The following is a 13839-nucleotide window of genomic DNA, read 5'->3' as shown; positions in this document are numbered from 1 at the left end:
AGCTGTAAATCAATCATTTCTTATTTCATTAAGCCACTTCTAATTTGATTATATTTTAAAAGATATTTATCATGCAGAAAATTAGTATCAGCATTACAGAAAGCAGAAATATCCTGGACATTAAATATAAAAAAATATATGGCATAATAAAATAAAATGAAACTAAATACATATCTAATCTAAAGAAAAGATACCAAAAAAAATACTATTCACAGAAATATGTTGGTTTGCGGCAGCAGTGTTCGGCCACATGGGGGCAGTAAACACAGATGTAAACCAAAAATTGCTAATTTATTATAAATGAATAAAATAAAAGAATATTACTCCACTTGGTTGCTGGTACAAATCCAGCATACACAGAATCAGATGACAAAACGCCACGTTAAGCTCTTAACTCTGTTTTTGGTCTCCACCAGCTAATGCTGAACATACTTGACCTTTAAACGGCTAAATGCTCTGCTACCAAATACAAAATAACAGACTGAGGTTTGAATGCTCTTTAGACCTCGAGGGACACTCCTTCTGATAACCTAAGCATGCATTTAGCTCAGCAAAGATCCCTCAGGTCAGTGAAATCCACAGTGGAACATACATGTGTTTTTTTGATGGAGACACTCGTGGTTACGAAAAGGTCAATGACTCTTGTGATAGCGTTAGTCACAGCATTTCTTCTCCATTCTGCTTATCTGGTAAAAATTGCTGCAGGAGCATGCAGAGCTGTCAATCATGTTGCATCCTTTCTTTGTACTACGACCAATAGGAAGTTAACTTCTTATAAAAATGAACATGTATACATGAATCAGCATGATAAAAGCTACGAAAGAAAGCATACGTATATTTTTATTTATTAGTTTGATCCAGCCATGTTAACAATGAATCCAGTACTGAGTACTTGATGGTTAAGAACATACTGGAACATGTTTCAAAGCTGAAGGTGTCGCCCCAGGTCTCCGCAAGCAATACACAACAGCTGCCAACATCGACACAGACTCGAAGGCTGAGAATATCACACAGGATATTTCTTCATCGTTAGATTCAAAGCCAACAGACTGGTGGGATGGCACTGATGTTGCTGGCATGCTGGTATCTCTGCAGACCAGCAACATCAGTGCCGCCTGAGTGTGTGTTTTCTGCTGCCGGACTGATCGTGACCTGGTTGTGCTTCTGACTGACAGCCATCCGTGTGGAAATGCTCATTTCTCTCAATGAGAACGAGTAAGCAGAAAAACGGAGGATGTGAGTCTGAAATGTGTTTCTGTTTAGTTCTCTTCATGCAGCAAATCCACATTTGGTAGTTAAAGCCTCATTCTGCATGATTATATGTCTGCATAGATTATATTATAAGCCTGCTCTGCATGTTGATATTTAGCATGTTAAACAACACCTCTACACGTTCTATAGCTGCACAATGCCGTCAGTTATATCCATGAAATGGCTGTGGAAAATGCTTTATTTGGGAAAAAACACAACTAACAGTGTTTTTGAAATAGGAAAAATATGATTTTTATTTAAAGGCCCTATGAGGAGTTTTGAACTTGCTGAGAAACAGACTGAAAATGATACTGATGCCTCTTTATGACCTTCAATAGCAAACAAGACCATCAGCAGCAACACTGACACCTTCTCTGTTGTCATTTTAAATGCCTGAAACCACCCTGAGGGGGTAGGTTTCAGACCAGATGATGGACATCTTGCTTCAGAAACAGCCTTTATTTGACTGTTTTCATGGTAAATAATCACATTGCCTGATAAAGTTGACTGTTAAAAGACAACAGGATGAGGTTTTTGTTGAAAACACTACTTTTGCATGTATAGGACAAGAGATAAGAAGTATCACTTTGTCCACAAGGGGTCGCCAGAATCGATACAAAACAAAAGTTCCTCACAGCAGCTTTAACGAGTGATAGATTGATGATATATCATGCAGAATACGCTGATTTAGCATCCCCAGTTTGATCCATGGTTCCATCTGTTGTGTTTGAGGAAGCAAGCGTTTTGAGCAGTACTGCAGCCTGTCACCTGGGGGAGCTCTAAAAGTGTTGGTCTCATTTCAGAAGAGTTGTTGTGTCGTCCATGTTTTCATACAGGCTATGGTCTGCCCTTATGATGTGCACTCTTTAGATTCATCCTTCATACATGTAGGGGCCATAATGTTGATTTTCTATCTTATTCGTTAACCATGATTATTTCCTTTTTTATTGCTTACTTCATTTCTGGTTTTGGGTTCATGGGTGTGGTTTACCTTTTATCTACCTGTTCAGTTGGGGGCGGGGGTACACACATAGAGGGTGAGTGGGGTTGAGTATTTTTTGTTGGCCGCCACCGTCATCGTCATTTTCATTGTTTATTTCAATCTTTTTTTATATTGATTTATTTTGAGTGTTTGTTAATAAATAGAAAACCTACTTTGAACTTTGATTTTGATTTAATGGCAAGACGCGTCGCAAGCACAACCCCATTTAGTCTCTGCGGCAACTTACAAGCTGAGCCGCTTCAATACATAATATAAATAAATATAAAAAAAATATCTCATTGATTTTCTCTCCAATGTGTGGTTGATTCAATTGTTCTTCAAGTGGGAACAAAGATTAGCACTCCAGTTTGAGAATGAAACAAAGTTAAAAACATCACTTATTAGAATTTATTCCTAGTCTCAATCTGAAGTTACTGTCTGCCCTGAAATGGATAAGAAATAAGGGGACTCTGTAAAGGATTCTCTCTCCAAAAAAAAAAAAAAAAAAGAAGTGGAGTCCTCGGGACATTTGAAACCTTTTATTTCATTTTCCACCAGCAGACCTGGGATCTACTTCAGTGTAATGTCAGCTGTCTCAAAGGTCCCTTGAAAATATTTTCTTGGCAGGCTGGTGAAGACTGCAGCAGCACTTAATGTGATGCTACAGCTACCCACAGGAGTCAATATCAGGCTTCATCCATTTTTGTTATTTACTGTATCTACTGTATTACAGGGAAATGGTACCAACATATCCACATGTTTTCAACTCGCTATAAGTTCCTCTGCTGCTTCATCGCTCTGTCTAGTGTCTCCTTTGTCCATGCTGTCACTTCTGTGTAATGTTTATGCAGCCTAGAAAAAAAACTAGCATAACTGACACAATTACAGTTTTAGTTTGCAGTTTTGTTGATCATGCCTGCATGTTATGTGGCTTGTATTAGTGTAGTACAAGGGAAATGCTGGAGTCATTATATGCTGTTGCTTTATTTCTCTAAATGTAGTCAATCAATCAATCAATCAATCTTTATTTGTATAGTGCCAATTCACAACAAACGTTATCTCAAGACACTTTTACAAACAGAGCAGGTCTAGACCACTCTATGTCAAATTATGAACAGAGACCCAGCTTCAAGACAGGATAAGACTCAGTCTGACCCCACCTTAATCCACCATGAGCATTGCACCTCACAGTATTTATCTAGTTACAGCGGAGAGGACAAACTTCCTTTAACAGGCAGAAACCTCGAGCAGAACCAGACTCATGTTAGACACACATCTGCCTCTACCGAGTTGGGTCTTGAAAGAGGGATAGAGGAGAATAAGAGAGAGAGGTGATAGTGATTAGACGAGTAGTAGAAGCTGTTGCCGCTGGAGTCCAGCACGTCTGTATCAGCTGGAGTCTGGAACATCCACAGCAGGAGGACGTCTACGGCAGCTCAGAGGAATCTACAAGACAAGGGAGCTCAGGGACTCCAGAAAGGTCTATGGTTAGTAACTTTAATGGGACAGGCAGAGCTAAAGTAAGTGATGAAGGGGTTGGGGGGAAGGAGGTGAGCTAGGATCCCAGTGTGCCAGTGCGCCAGTTCCCCCGGCAGTCTAGGCCTATAGCAGCATGACAAAAGCTGGTCCAATCCTGATCCAGCTCTAACTATAAGCTTTATCAAAAAGGAAAGTTTTAAGTCTACTCTTAAAAGTGGAGAGGGTGTCTGCCTCCCGGGACCCTGACTGGTAGATGATTCCAAAGAAGAGGGGCCTGATAACTGAAGGTTCTACCTCCCATACTACTTTTAGAGATTTTAGTAGTCCGCCATCGTTGTCCACCAGTAGTAGTAGTTTTTATGTTACTAAAGATAACTTTTAACCATGATTTTACCTTCTTTTTTTTGTAATTTCCTTTAAAAATACACCGCTTGAATAAAATAATTTCATTAAGTTGTTCAGTCTGTGTGATTGTTTGAACTTCTAGTCACCTGTACTCCAGGTTGATGTCATCACATCACACCTGTCCTGCAGCAACTCCACTGGCTTCCCATCAGAAACAGCATCATTTTTAAGATTCTATTTTTCCCTTTCAAGGTCATCAACAACCAAGCTCCTCAGGACCTCATTTAACCCATTTCCATCAAGGCAGTTTCAGGGCCGGTTTGTAGCCGGTGCTAAATTGAGAACCATTTTTTTGTGTTTCAACTGCGAGAGAATAAGCTCCTGGTCAGGAAAACAGGTTCCAGAGCAGCACCAACTCTTTGTAGGTCTGAGACCGTGAACCACCATTTTTCCTGCATCCAAAAAATAACTAAGACAAAGCTAATTGATTCCAAAGCTAAGCAGTGGTCGGTCGAGCAAACAAGCTGCCATCGTTGTCCGCCATTGTTGTCCGCCATCGTTGTCTGCCATCGTTGTCCGCCATCGTTGTCCGCCATCATTGTCCGCCATCGTTGTCTGCCATCGTCCGCCATCGTTGTCCGCCACCGTTGTTATCGTGAGGGAAAGCTTGCGTTAGCGCTGCTGGGACAAGCGGTCACGTAGAAGTGATGTCATGACATGGCTCTTCCTCGGGCTCGAGCAGGTGGAAAAACAAACTGGTGCCGAGTTGGTTCGCGAGTTGAATCAGCTCCGAACCAGGTTGGCGTTGGTCGAAAAGGGGTAATTATTGAGTTCCTCCATACCAAAATACCCACCTGTAGTCTCAGGTCCTCCTCTTCCACCCAACTCACCCTCCCACCTGCTCGCTTGACTACCAAGGAACTCTCTCCCCCAGGACTTACAAAATTCCACCTCTCCCACCACCTTCAAATCCCGCCTCAAAACTCATCTTTTCCACCAAGCCTACTCGCTTTAATCTGTCTCTATGGGACTGGAATGACTTCACCTTCATTTTATTAGTGTTGCATTGTTATTGTGTTGTATTTATGTTTTTATTTACTGTTGGTATGTTGTAAGGTGACCTTGAGTGTCCAGAAAGGCGCCTATAAATAAAATGTATGTTTATTATTATCATTATTATGTCATACCTGCCTATGGATGCACTTCATTTGTTGGTTGAAATGCTTTTACAGTCAAAAATGATCATTAAAAAAAATGACCAAAGAATGAATAAAGAAAGTGAATGAATCATTAAAGCTTGTTTAGCTTGTCGACCTCCGGGGGAGCATGAATATTTAATATTAACAGAGACAGCCCAGGTGTTCTCTGAAGGTGTTGAAGGTGATGACAGTGCTATGGTAGCGTGCCCTTGTCTTGTTAGACTCTCTTCTAAAGGACAAACAAAGGGACAAAGACTGTTATATTTATCTCTTCATCCTAACCTTGTTGTTGACGCTCACCTTAACCATCTCCCCAGTAAAAAAAAAAACACTGTTCCTGCTCATGCAACTCCTTACAGTGTCCTTGCTTCTCCCTTCATAGTAACACTGCCACAGTCTGCACATGGAGAGGCAGACAAGCCAAGAGCACAGGGAGGGCCAAGGGGAGCTTAAACTGCTGTATCTCCCATCAATTAATCAGCACACAGGAGGCTGTGACCAGTCGACTCACTGTGGCACGAGCATCCATCACCTTGTTTATAGCCTGGAAACACACACACACACACACACACACACACACACACACACACACACACACACACACACACACACACTATCCAGCATCTCCTCAGTACATTTTGGGTTTATTTTTTTATGCGACGATGATTTATGGTCCTCTGGTTTTAAGGTCAGAAGTTTGCAATTTTTGCTCTTGACCCATATCCACTCTACGGGAGTGTCGGGGTTGAGTCTGGTTCAAATATATTCTCTAACCGTGTTTCTTTACACCTCTCCTCCTAAAGTGTTATAGTGGAACACACTGTGAAAAAGCAAGCAGAAACCTGGGGCCCTATAGAAATGAAGCCAATGCAGAAGTGCTGCAGTTCCTTGAGTGTCCACTTGAGGCTGGCTGCAAAAGCACCGTCAACCACACACACACACCCATTCAAGAAGCTGATCTTTACTGCAGAAATAAACATGTTTACAGCCTGATTCAAAAAGTGATTTTGGTATGAGTAGCTCATTTCTCTATCCACACACACTGTGCAGGGGTAGATTTTTATATTACTCATTTGTTTTGAAGATATTGAAGGTGACATATCATGCAAAATTGACTTTTTAATGGTTCTTTACCTGAAATATGTGTCCCTGGCATGTCTACAAACCCCCCGAGAATGAAAAAAATCCATTCTGCCCCTGTTCTGATTTCTCCACCTTTCTGTAAATGTGTGTGAAACCAGCCGTTTCAGACTTCCGTGTTTTTGTTACGTCACAACAATATCCGGTCTGTCACGGAGTCAGAGCTCGGAGCTTGTTCAGCCCATAGACTGTATAAAATAATACTGAATCCCTCCTCTGTTTTTCATTCCCTGCACAAATGTGTGCTAACAAGGAGCTTAGGAGGGAGGCATGCTAGTTGTAGGCTGTCTTAATAAACACAAAGGTCGGTTTTACTCCCCACGTCTGCAGATTTGAAGATATAGTGGATGGTTTTTATTTGTCATGGATAAGTGCTAGCGCTAATTAGCATAGCCACATAGCTATATGTTTGTAGCTGTAGCTGTAGCTGTAGCTGTAGCTGTAGCTGTAGCTGTAGCTGTAGCTGTAGCTGTAGCTGTAGCTGTGTACCAAGACACACGTCAACATACTGACAAATAAAACAACAAGAAACACTAAATCTGTGACCAATCCTTCAGAAAGGTTCTGCTGCCTTTCTGGCAGAGGTCGGTTTTACTCCCCACGTCTGCAGATTTGAAGATCTAGTGGATGATTTTTATTTATCATGGATAAGTGCTAGCGCTAGTTAGCATAGCTACATAGCTACATGTTCGTAGCTGTGTACCAAGACACACGTCTACATACTGATAAATAAAACAACAAGAAACACTAAATCTATGACCAATCCTTCAGAAAGGTCCTGCTACAGGCGCCTCTCCGTCAGGATCAGATTCAGAGGGTTGAAGTAACGCGATCTCTGAGCAGCCGTGTATATTCAGCCAACATGCTGGAGAGCCGAGGCACATCCACTTCCGGAGGGGGCGTGGTCAGAGGGAAAACAGAGTGTTCTGATGAGGAATGAAGAAGAGGGCTTTTCAGGCATGCCAAAATCTGATTTCAAAGTGTTTTTTTGAGCATAAACTTTAAAGACATGTTTTGGGGACCTCTTAGACCAATATATATTGATGAAAAAAGCGTGATATGTCACCTTTAAGGCCAACCTTGACCACACCTCTTTGCCTCATGCTAGGTTGATGAAAAGTTGGCTTGAGTCAGCATTTGCAAAATGGCGGGTGCAAAACCCTTCCAAAGATGAACAAGTGACATCACTAAGGCTACGTCCATGTTTTATACAGTCTATGGATACTAGTCTACCACCAGTTAAGGTCCTTCATTCATACCATTGACTGTGAAGATTGACTAAGTGTCTCCATCTTCGGTTGTTTAAAGTTATATCAAAATGGAAACGATGGCGTCTTGTTTTGGTGTCATTTGGTTTTGAAAAGCATATTAATGGAATTTTAAATATGATTCATATTGATCAATCCAAATTCTGTAATTTATCACAATTCGATCATAAATCTCCTGAAATATCTGATTTGTTGAGCTCATAATATAGTCTGTGCTTAAGCTTTGGATGTAGCTATTGTTTTTGAAAAGTGAAGCCAGAGCAGAAATGCTTTGAAGCTGTTGTCTATCTAATGATCAGCAGGGGGAGACTTCACAAGTGGCAAAAAGTCTCAGTTCATGTGTTACATCTGGAAACATTTTCTTGATGACTTTAAAAATTCAATTGCAAATAAAACATTTTGATCCATAGATGGTATTTTCTTTTTATGATCACATCTCCAGTAAAATGTACTTACTGTTGCTTTAAGGTGACTGACAGGTTGTTACAGCAGCAGCCTAGAAACAATCAATGAATCCCCACCTTGTCTGAATAAGGTCACCTTTGGCTATTAAAAAACTGATAAGGCAAACAAAAACTCTGAGCTCCCCTTCACAGCCTTGTTTTCAGCGCTGTGACGATGCATTCTCCACGAAATCAAAAATATTTTTGTTTTTATGTTTTTATTTGTTTATTTCATTTAGCTTAAGTACTGTGAGAATAGAATAATCCTAAAGCAGAACCAATTATCATGCTCAGTACCCAAATATTTAAGTAGTTATTCAAATTCATATTTCAACACCTTGAACAATAATTAAAAATACTATAATTAATGCATGGTTATCACTTTGTCTGACAGCTTTCCCATCGTGCAAAATAAATCCTAGCTCCCCTCACGGAGCGCTTCATAACAGCTCTGAGTTTTGTGTGTTTTATGGTAAACTGATATGCTCCCTCAGCCTCACGCTCGGTGCTCCTGTGCACACTTTGCTCTTTTAATAGCTCAGAATTCAAACAGCCAGGTGGTACTCTGGCACCCCGCTCCATTCCGTGTCTTTTTGTTATGTTATGTGTGCATTTGATTGTTGTTCCTTGCGTCTTTGTTAGCCTCACAACAGGAGTCCAAATTGTTGTTTTTCCTTAGTTGTCCACCTGTCAGCATGTGGTCTGTGTCCAGGTAATGAGTCACTGTGACTGAGAGCCAAAACAGGAAAAGTTCCCCATATCTGCCTGAGTTACAGGAGTGAACAAACTTGTGATACTCACAGTACACTGATGCTGTGGAAACCTACAAAACACACAAACACAGTCACAGAGAATGTCATTTGAATACTGCATTAGCATTTTATACCAAAAATATGTATGGCAGTGCTCCACGGGGACTGCATGCCATTCAAAAAAGGGCAAATTAACATAGCGCTGCTGTCACATGACAACACAGTTGTAGTGCTGTTTTTCTTCCTTGTCAAGAATACACTTAGTTAGTGAAAATATTTTGACTGAAAAACATATTCCCCCTTGCAGATTTGATGTAACTTTGGAAAGAAAATATCCGGCTTTGGAGCCAGAAACTTTAGGAACAAAACAACAACAGTGTGGAACAGCTGGCACCGTTCACAGGATGTAAATATAACCCTGAAATATTAAATCGTAGAAGAAAATCTGGCTAATTCTGCTGTTGAGAAGGGACAGATCATGTTTTGAATGACATTTGCTCATACCTGTGAGTGTAAAAATCAGTGTCATTCAGCCCTAAAAAGTTTGAGGTGTCTTCTCTGTTTCAGAAGCACAAACTCCAACATCTTAACATTCATTTATTCTAGATGCTCACAGAGAGCTCTCAACTGAATGCCGTGCTATCCACATACTCAGCAGCTAGAATACACATGCATCAAAGCCAAGATGCACTTATTTGTTCACATGCAATGCTTAAAGACACCCCTGCAGTGTTAGCATGAGCAGATTATTCTTCAGCTAAACTCCCTTCAGCAAACCTCTGCCATTAACCCTGCTGTGAAATCATCCACGGCCCAAACTACACTCCTGCAGCTGGAAGTAAACAACAAGGGTTGAGACTCTAATCCAGGGGTGTCAAACTCATTTCAGTTCAGGGGCCACATACAGCCCAAGTTGATCTAAAGTGGGCCTGACCAGTAAAATCACAACATAACAACCTATAAATAATGACAACTCTAAATTTTCCCTTTGTTTTAGTGCAAAAAAGTACAAGCACATTCTGAAAATGTTCACATTTAACGAACTATCTTTCTACAAAAACTCTTGTATTTTCTGCCATGATGAGTCTCATAGTGGGCCGAATATTTAACTCTTTAAGTCCTGAAACCTGCTGCGAACACACCAAACACACAGGTTACCCATTCACCTGACACCGAATGTAATGTTTACTGCAAAAGAACAGATAGATTATAATAATGAAGAAGGTAAAGTTGACTATTTAGTGGATCATCTTATAGTGCTCTAAAAAGTCTTTAGGAATCTCAACCTGATTATGCAAACAGCAAGTAGCCTAATCTATTTCCTCACTTTAAGAAAAAAGTCAGGCTTACGACCGTGTCCCCCGAGGTATCCTTTGGGGGGTGCTCCGGGAATATGGGGTGGATGGCCTGTTGCTACGGGCCATTCAGTCTCTGTATTGTCGGAGCCAGAGTCTGGTTCGCATTGCCGGCAGTAAGTCGAATTTGTTCCCGGTGGGGGTTGGACTCCGCCAGGGCTGCCCTTTGTCACCGGTTCTGTTCATAACTTTTATGGACAGAATTTCTAGGCGCAGCCAAGTGGCGGGGGGTTTCCGGTTCGGTGGCCTTGGGATTCCGTCTCTGCTCTTTGCAGATGATGTCATCCTATTGGCTCCATCGAGCGGTGACCTCCAGCTCGCACTGGGACGGTTTACAGCTGAGTGTGAAGCAGCGGGGATGGGGATCAGCACCTCCAAGTCTGAGGCCATGGTGCTCAGTCGGAAAAGGGTGGCCTGCCCTCTCCGGGTCGGAGGGGAGTCTTTGCCCCAGGCGGAGGAGTTCAAGTATCTCGGGGTCTTGTTCACGAGTGAGGGGAAAAGGGAGCGGGAGATTGACAGACGGATCGGGGCGGCGTCTGCAGTGATGCGGGCGCTGTACCGGTCTGTCGTGGTGAAGAGAGAGCTGAGCCAGAAGGCAAAGCTCTCAATTTACCGGTCAATCTACGTCCCGACCCTCACCTATGGTCACGAGCTGTGGGTAGTGACCGAAAGAACGAGATCGCGAATACAAGCGGCCGAAATGAGCTTTCTCCGCAGGGTGTCTGGGCTCAGCCTTAGAGATAGGGTCAGGAGCTCAGACATCCGGGAGAGGCTCAAAGTAGAGCCGCTGCTCCTCCGGATCGAGAGGAGCCAGATGAGGTGGTTCGGGCATCTGGTTAGGATGCCTCCCGGGCGTCTCCCTGGGGAGGTGTTTCGGGCATGTCCGACTGGGAGGAGGCCACGGGGAAGGCCCAGGACACGCTGGCGAGACTATGTCTCTCAGCTGGCCTGGGAGCGCCTCGGTATCCTCCCAGAAGAGCTGGTGGAAGTGGCCGGGGAGAGGAGTGTCTGGGCTTCCCTGCTGAGACTGCTGCCCCCGCGACCCGGACCCGGATAAGCGGAAGAAGATGGATGGATGGATGGAAGAAAAAAGTCCCAGGAAAAAAAGCGCCTTTCAGGTGCGCTCCGTCAACAGTATAATTTAATGCGACCCCTAGAGGACAAATCTGAAATCGCAGTTACTTTTATTGAAAAATTGCAGTCTTAATGTCTTCTATGTCACCCTTTCATTTTGCAAAGTTATTCCGCGGGCCGGATTGGAACCTCTGGCGGGCCGGTTTTGGCCCGCGGGCCGCATGTTTGACACCCCTGCTCTAATGTGACAACTGAAGGCTTTACAGGAGCATCATTTGTGAGTGAAATTAGTCTTAAATGCCTTCAGATTTTTACTTTTATGAACATAGGACCCTAAATAATATGGATATGATGCTATTGCATATTTGCTGTGAGAAGCTTTACGGTAGCTGTTTCCTTTTAACTCCGAGACACAGCAGGAACCCGGTGGTGTGTATATTTAGGTGCAAACATCTGGTGCAGCCTTGGTTTATGGTGTGAACAAGTTGCAACCTCAGGTGTTGAAAAATGAAGCAAATGCAGAAGTGCAAAAAAAAACTGTATACTTCCTCTTCATGAGACTGAAAGCAAAGGAATATCTGTACAGCCTGGTTTACAGAACAGTTTTGAAATATGTGGCTCGTATCTTTATTCTTACACACTTTTTAATTTGAAATACACATCTGTTAGGACAATTTAAAGACTAGGAAGTGTACAGAAATGTGTGTCACAAGAGGCACGACTGAGATGACAGACAGATCGGCACGTTGAAGTTGCTCACCAGGAGTCTAAAAGCCCGTCTGAGCTCCCCCTGTTCACCTTCGTCTGATGCAAGGTTGACCGAAAGCTAGATTTGGTCATGTCAAATGTCACAAAACTTCAGAAACATCAGAAACCAACCAATGTCACAGAGACTATTTCCATGACTTTTACTGCCTGTGTTGGGCATGAAGCCAAAGCTCCAGGTGGTTGGAGACAGGTGTGATGGAAGCAGAGTATTTGTAGGGATTTGACAATGTGTGTAATGTATCTTTAAGATTACCTTGAGTTTATCAGGACTCTTGTATGATTAAAACATCAAGACCTGCATCCAAATTGGTTCCAGAATTCATCCTTCAGTGATGTATTCAGACGGCTTTAATACCATGTCCGGGGCGTTAAAGTATTTCAGCTGCAGAAACACTTCACCTCCCTCTGGTCTGCTGAAGCTGTCGCCTCAGGACAGGGGAAGAAGAGGAGCTGGTATAAAAATTCAGCACAATACTGGACGTTGAGCAGCCAAGCCTGTTGGCACTGCTGCAGCCAAATGAAAGGTGGACTGTGTCACAGGACAGCACCTTATTACCACAGCACCATGTCTTCAGGCAGACTTCAGCAGAAAGGCAGCCATTTAAGGTTTTTGCATCAGTAGATCATCACTGAATGGCCTTTTGAAATCCTCTCATGGTCCATTTGATGCTTTCATCTCTAGCTACCTGCAGTCAGCAGAAAATGCATCTGACCTATTTGCTGTATTTGAACCTGGCAGCTTATACTGTTTGGTTTTTGAGCTAATGTCAGTCTTTTAATCCTATTTATCAACAAACAAAGGGTATAGAGCTGATATTGTTTCATCATTACTGCATCTCATTGAACAGTAACCTCCGTGCTGACAAAGAGAACCTGTCTCACCTCATGGCCCCCGTACCCCCTCTGATTCATGAGGCATCAGCTACCAAGGCCGTGCTGCAGAAAATATAAGGAGCGTGTATCAAATCGCATTCATCGTGATGCTATATGCAAGCCTGCAGAATGTCAGCTGAAAGCCATAGGGATGCTGTCACTTTGAAGCTTTGAATTGTCTGAAGTACGGGGATACACACAGAGAGAGATTATTTAAAGAAACCACGTGTGCAAGGACAGCAAAAAAAATCCTTTGAGGTTCGCTGTGTGGATAAACTTTGAATCATACGAGCAGAAACACACAAAGATACACCGATCTCAAACAGAGCAAGACAGTGCTGTGGTATAAAGGCAGTGTGAATGATGTGCATGAAGAGATATCAAGCGTATACGACTCACTTAGAATTAAGAGCATCATTGAACAGGTGTTGTTCAATTAGCACATGTAACAGATTGCGCTGCATGGACTGATTCCTGTAAACGCAGTATTCCATTGTGTGGTAGTAGAAGTACTGTACTCATCATGCATCAGTTTATTTAAGATGAAACTCTTTATGTTAAAGTAGTCCGACCCAGGTGGGACTTGAACCCACAATCCCCAGCTCCGGAGGCTGATGCCTTATCCATTAGGCCACTGGGTCTGTGTTATTTGTATTTTTACCCATTCTTCAAATGCAAACCTGTGATGCTTTAATCTTGCTGCCCCAGGCTTCTCAAGTGTTCAGTGTGTGTGAACCATGACAGCTGTGCAACAATCAGACCTCAGAAAAAGCTGCCAACAGCCTCCTCATTTACACTTGGAGTCTTCTTAAACACATGATGTTAAATGTGATCAAATTTATAAATAGAGGAAGAATCAGGGGATGCTTCAGGTAGGGTGGGGCTATTGCTACCTCAAGGGAGCCTCAGT

At 42.6% G+C, this 13839-nt stretch overlaps 1 non-coding gene across 1 annotated transcript; it reads right to left on the bottom strand.

The window, feature by feature from the left end:
• Positions 1 to 13497: 13497 nt before the first annotated feature.
• Positions 13498 to 13570, bottom strand: trnar-ccg. The gene has a single exon. It is a non-coding gene; the product is annotated as a tRNA-Arg (tRNA).
• Between the last annotated feature and the right edge of the window lie 269 nt (positions 13571 to 13839).

Source organism: Notolabrus celidotus, chromosome 7, assembly GCF_009762535.1.
Source record: "Notolabrus celidotus isolate fNotCel1 chromosome 7, fNotCel1.pri, whole genome shotgun sequence".
Classification (NCBI taxonomy): domain Eukaryota; kingdom Metazoa; phylum Chordata; class Actinopteri; order Labriformes; family Labridae; genus Notolabrus; species Notolabrus celidotus.
Note: the sequence above shows the minus strand (reverse complement) of the source record. Positions and strands in the feature narration are given on the sequence as shown.